The 6,492-nt window shown below is 47.8% G+C and overlaps 1 long non-coding RNA gene across 1 annotated transcript; it reads right to left on the minus strand.

Annotated features, from left to right (window-relative positions):
• Positions 1-1,399: 1,399 nt before the first annotated feature.
• Positions 1,400-6,018, minus strand: LOC140420567 (uncharacterized). The gene is made up of 2 exons (XR_011946450.1): positions 5,964-6,018; positions 1,400-3,533 (listed from the first exon to the last, which is right to left on the minus strand). It is a non-coding gene; the product is annotated as an uncharacterized lncRNA (long non-coding RNA).
• Between the last annotated feature and the right edge of the window lie 474 nt (positions 6,019-6,492).

The raw sequence follows: 6,492 nt of genomic DNA on the forward strand, positions 1-6,492 counted from the left end.
TAGTGTCAAATAATGAGAAGTGATCACAATGAAACCTACAAAATCCATAAAGGAATAGACAGGCGAGATGCAGGTGAGATGTTTCCCCTGGTTGGGGAGTCTGGAACCAGTGGACACAATTTCAAAATAAGGGGGAAGCCACTTAGGATGGAAAGTGAGTGGGAAAAGATCTGGGAAATGGAGAACATTGTGGGAAAATGTGAAATTGTCCATGTTGGCAGAAAGAATAAAAAAGCTTATTATCTGAATGGTGAGAGATTGCAGAGCTCTGAGATTCAGAGGGATCTGGGTGTCCAAGAGCATGAATCACAAAAGGCGAGTATACAGGTACAGCAAGTAATTAGGAAAGCTAATAGAATGTTATTGTTTATTGTGGGGGAATTGAATACAAAAGTAGGTTATGCTTCTGTTCGCATGAATGAATCCAAAAGAATCCCTCGACATTCAGGTCTGCTTCAAACATCACAGTTTATTGTTGTAACGCCGGCGGGGAGTAATTCTCTGGGCAAAGGCAGATACCTCTCCACTGAACAAAGGGAATCATCATTTTTTATACAATTTCAAATAGTTAGTCAGCCCAACTCAGCCGGACACGATCCAATCACAATGATTGTAGGTTGCACACATTGACTGGTAGATCCAATGAAAGTGGTTACTGGGCAGCAGGGAACTGAGTGATCAGCTCATGGACAGCTAGGGGGTTACTCATGAACTCATGATGCCTTCCAGACCCCCTCATCGACTGTCCTTGGGTCTTGAGTATACATAACTCCCTTATCTTAACCTTGTTACTGGCTGGTACCACTGTCAGAATTTCGTAAGAGCATCCCCCTTTGTGAGAAAGAGAGAGAGAGCTGACTGGTGGTGATTTAATCTGAGGGTCACCACACCTCAGACGAGGGGCAATGTTGAGGAGGCAGGGCCTTCTTGGATGACCTCAGCTGGTATGGAGTAGAACCCACGCTGTTGGTGTCGCTCAGTATCACAAACCAGCCATCCAGCCAACTGAGCTAACCAATCCCTTGTAATATTAGTTATTGCCTGTCTCCCATCACACCATTTAATGTTGTTTCTCAGTCCATGTCAGACAACCTGCCCCATAGCTTGATAATTTTCTTCTGCGAGAAACACCGAGATAAATTAAACAAAAGATCCATGTACCCTCCATTGCCCATCTCCATGGCAAGGTGGCATGCTTTAGGGGGATCCAAACAGAAATGGGAACTAAATATCTTCCAACCACTGTTGCTATATTTACTTGCTATAAATATGGCAGCTAATAAGGTTGCCCTTCTTAATCTAGATATGAATAGGATATGCTTTCAGAGTCACCAGGTATCAAATGATACCGCCACAAGGTTCAATCGGATATCGATCAAAGACCCAAACAACCAGTTAGTTAGTTCAAGATCAATAATACTTTATTTACACACAAGATTAACTTACGCATGCAACATAAACACTACGAGCTAAATTACACCTATCACTATGACAACCTGTACTTAACTTCAGGCATCCGGCTTAGGTCAGAGGAACAGTGGTCTTTGTTCGAATCTGGATCTGCTGGGTCTGGAGAAGTAACTGTGGTTCAGCTAGGCTCATCCGCATGGTAGCGAGCATTGAACTTGAACTTGCTTCTGGTCGAGGTGCTGCAGATGGAGTCCGACGTTGCCGGAGCGCCAGGTCCAAAAGAGACCGAACACATGGCAGTGTCTCTCTTTATCCTTGGGGGGGGGGGGGGGGGGGGGTTCGCACTCTTTTGGGCGGTCCTCCGGTTTGGACCCAATAATTCGGCAGTCCTCGATCACTGCCTTCGATCTGAGCCAATAAAGGGGCGGGTTCTTTGATGGCTGGGCGGGTCCTGAGTTTATGCTTCCCGAGTAAAGGGAGTGGCACCGAAATGTCTGGAATTGTATTGGATACCTGAGTACCAGTTCCTTTATCTTAGGGAAATGGGTCATTAGCATGCAAATCGGCTGGCGGTTTCGATCCCGTCTGCTTCTGCTTACAAATATACATTTAGGCTCTGAGCCTGCCTGAATCTTACATTGGCCATATTTCCCTTGAGGCTTTGCAAATGTCCATGTTTCTTTGTAAGTGGCCATCCCAGATGGCTACACCACCAAACACTATTTCGCTCTGTGATGCTCGTGAAAGTTGAAGCCAGGAATTCACAACATGGCTCAATGATCATCAGCCGACTGGAGGCAATTTTGTGAGACAAACCAGTCCAGCAAGGAAGAAACCCTCCGCCCATCCCTATTGATCAACTGACACAATTAACAAAATGCAGTCCTGGATGCGATTGAGAGCAGACCAGCGGAATCCAACCCCTGTAATCAATTGTGAACTTGGTGTGTGAGCATGTGCGATGAAACACAAAGTCTCTCCCACACTGAGAGCAGAAGAACGGCCTCGCCCCATTGAGAACTTGGCGGTGTCTCCATAGTTGGGATGGATCACTGAATATCTCACCTACTCAGAGCAGGTGAACGGACTCTCCCCAGTGTGAACTCGCTGGTGTGTCCGCAGGCTGGATAACCAAGTGAATCCCTCCCCACAATGAGAGCAGATGAATGGCCTCTCCCCAGTGTGAACTCGCTGATGGCGCTGCAGGGTGAATAACCGAGAGAATCTCTTCTCACACTGAGAGCAGGTGAATGGCCTCTCCCCAGTGTGAACTCGCTGGTGTGCCTGCAGGTGGGATAACTGAGTGCATCCCTTCCCACACTGAGAGCAGGTGAACGGCCTCTCACCAGTGTGAACTCGCTGATGTCTCTGCAGGTCAGATAATTGAGTGAATCCCGTCTCACACTGAGAGCAGGTGAACGGCCTCTCCCCAGTGTGAACCCACTGGTGGCTCCGCAGGTGGGATAACTGAGTGTATCCCTTCCCGCACTGAGAGCAGGTGAACGGCCTCTCCCCAGTGTGAACTCGCTGATGTTTCTGCAGGTCAGATAATTGAGTGAATCCCTTCCCACACTGAGAGCAGGTGAACGGCCTCTCTCCAGTGTGAACTCGCTGGTGTCTCTGCAGGTCAGATAATAGAGTGAAACCTTTTCCACACTGAGAGCAGGTGAACGGCCTCTCACCAGTGTGACTGCGTCGATGAATTTCTAGCACAGACGGTGCTATGAATCCCTTCCCACAGTCCTCACATTTCCATGGTTTCTCCATGTTTTGGGTCGTCTCATGTCTGTCCAGTTCGGCCAATCAGTTGAGGCTTCGTCCACACACAGAACACGTGTACAGTCTCTCCCCGCTGTGAATGGTGCGATGTTTTTTCAGGCTGTGTAACTGGTTAAGGCTCTTTCCACAGTCAGTGCTCTGGAACACTCTCACTCGGGTGTGTGTGTCTCTGTGCTTTTCCAGTCACAATGGTGTTTAAAATCTTTTCAAGTTGACAGATGAGGCAAACATTTCTCCTTTAGATTCGAAGGCCAATGATATTCAGGTCCCAAGGAATTGAGGGACTGTCAGATCCAGACGACATGTATTAGATTTCTGTCTGTCATTTGGCCTCTTTGAATCACCTGTTGAACAATTTACAAAAGATATCACTGTCAGTACAGGATAGAAATTCAGAACAAACTATTCTAGTTTCTCTGGAACTTTCTTTTCTCTTGCATTCCGCAACATCTGTAAATCTCCGTCCCACACATTCTCCATCCATTCTCACTCTGCTGTACCTAATATTCACCCTCCCAATTCTCCTGAAGGTGCTGATTCAGGCTGATTGACAGATCCATGCTCACTGCTTCCTGGCCTGGACACAGGGACCACAACAAATCGGAGCTGCAGTCGGCCATTTGAACCTGCTCAACCATTCAATGAGAGCATTGGCCGATCTACCTCAGCATCATTTTCCAAAACTATCCCCCATATCTCTCGATACCTTCACTCCCTGGTTCTGGGAGAGAGGAGTGAGGGGGAGGGCAGAGGTGTGGGAGATGGGTCGGACACGGTTGAGAGCCCCGTCGACCACAGTGGGTGGGAAGCCACGGTTAAGGAAGAATGAAGACATGTCAGCAGCACCGTTTTGGAAAGTGGCATCATCGGAACAGATGCGATGGAGGTGAAGGGACTGAGAGAATGGGATGAAGTCCTTACAGGATGTGGGATGTGAAGTGCTGGAGTCGACGTAGCCGTGGGAGTCGGTAGGTTTGTGGTGGATATTAGTGGACTGTCTTATCTCAGAAATTGAAATAGAAAGGTCAAGGAAGGAAAGGGAAGTGTCGGAGATAGACCATGTGGAGGTGATAGAGGGGTGCAAACCGAAGCAAAATGAATATATTTTTCCAGACTTTGCAGAACACCTCCGGTCCATCCGCAAGCAGTTCTCAGACCTTCCTGTCGTTTGCCATTTCAACTCACCGCCCTGCTCTCAGTCCACATGTCCGTCCTTGGCCTGCTGCAATGTTGAGGTGAAGCCCAGCGCAAACTGGAGGAACAGCACCTCATCTTCCGATTAGGCATGTTCCACCCTTCCGGACTTAACATTGAGTTCAACAACCTCAGACTCTCCACCACGTTTACCCCATTTTTATCTATCAATTTATTTTTGTTTTAATTTCTTCCATTGATCGTTTTTTCCCTCCCCATTATTCTCCTCCCCTCCCCCCATTCGAATTATTTCAAGTTGCCCTTTACACACTGCTCACCTTTATTCTGCCATTCACACATTCTAACCTTTTTATGTACCACTATCAGCACCCTTCTTAGCCTTAATTACCACCATTTGCATTCCTTTTATCTTCTGTTCTCGACATCTTTGTCTATATCTCCACCTATTGCTGGTCCTTATCCAGCCCCACCGCTCTATTCCACCCCCACCGCTCCATTCCACCCCCACCGCTCCATTCCACCCCCACCGCTCCATTCCACCCCTCCCCCACTACAGTACAAATCTGACCCCATTTCCAGTTCTCTCTAACTGTCACAAAGAGTCATCCAGACTCGAAACATTAGTTCCCTTTTCTCTCCACAGATGCTGTCAAACCTTCTGAGATTGTCCAGTATTTTCTGTTTTTGTTTACGATTCCAGCATCCACAGTAATTTATTTTCATAATATATCTAATCTGTACCATGTAAAAACACTCGACATATCTCTGTCCGACATGTATTTACTGTTCCTTTAAATTTTAGCCATCTCCAATAATAATAATAATTTTTATTGTCACAAGTAGGCTTACATTAACACTGCAATGAAATTATTGTGAAAAGCCCCGAGTCGCCACATTCCGGCGCCTGTTATAGAATTTACAGTGCAGAAGGAGGCCATTCGGCCCATCGCGTCTGCACCGGCTCTTGGAAAGAGCACCCTACCCAAGGCTATACCTCCACCCTATTCCCATAACCCAGTGACCCCACCCATCACTAAGGGAAATTTTGGACACTAAGGACAATTTAGCATTACCAATCCACCTAACTTGCACATCTTTGGATTGTGGGAGGAAACCGGAGCACCCAGGGGAAACCCATGCATACATGGGGAGAACGTGCAGACTCCGCACAGACAGTGACCCAAGCCGGGAATCGAACCTGGGACCCTGGAGCTGTGAAGCAATTGTGCCAACCACTATGCTACCGTGCTGTTCCGGTACACAGAGGGAAAATTCAAAATGTCCAAATTACCAGACATACGTCTTTCGGGACTTGTGGGAGGAAACCGGAGCACTTGCAGGAAACCCGCATAGACACAGGGAGAACTCTGGTGAAACCAACCCTTTTAATTGTGAACATTAGGAAAGAAACCACCCTTTTAGCCAAACAAATAGATGTGTCAAGCTGAGGGAGCAAAGGATGTCAATGTCTTTGAGAGAGAGAGATCTGGGCCAAGCTTTCCAGAGTCTGCACCCTCCCTGGATTCACTTCCTTTCCCTTCAGTTGCTGCAAGTGACCAATTGAAGGTGAGAATGCGAAAAGAAATGGAAAGGGGGAGAAAGGAAAGTGTTTTACTCACAGATGTTGGAGACAGGAAGAGGTTTCAGTCTGTGTCATGGTCAATCTTCATTAACACAACGTCTGCCTTCTGATTGGCTGGAGGACCAGAGTCCTTCCGGTCCTCCCAGTTTCCCATTGATTAATACCTCAGCAGGAAGGCCAGGGGCGGGCTTTCCTCCACACATGCGCAGCTTCCCCTCAGCCTTGGACATGCGCAGTACCTGATCACCCGCCCGTGCGGTGAATAGAGCGGTTTCCCTAGCGCGGGGGATTGTGGGAGCTGCGGCCGACACTGTCCAAACTCCTGGGACTGGGATGAAAAGTGGAGGAGGGGCAGTGACCTCACCCTGACACAAAGTACATGTTAGTAGTCACGGGGATTGATTGTGACGTTCGCCCTTAGCACCTGGGGAGGGCAATAGGTGAGTGTGAAACTGAATCCGAGAGTCAGCATCTTCACGGGAGGAGACTTGGGGGAAAGCAGGAGGACAGAAGGATACATTAGTGTTAAAATCAATAATGAGGAGAGCATGGGTGGGGGTCAAATA

The sequence above is a fragment of the Scyliorhinus torazame genome, chromosome 5 (assembly GCF_047496885.1).
Source record: "Scyliorhinus torazame isolate Kashiwa2021f chromosome 5, sScyTor2.1, whole genome shotgun sequence".
Classification (NCBI taxonomy): Eukaryota; Metazoa; Chordata; class Chondrichthyes; order Carcharhiniformes; family Scyliorhinidae; genus Scyliorhinus; species Scyliorhinus torazame.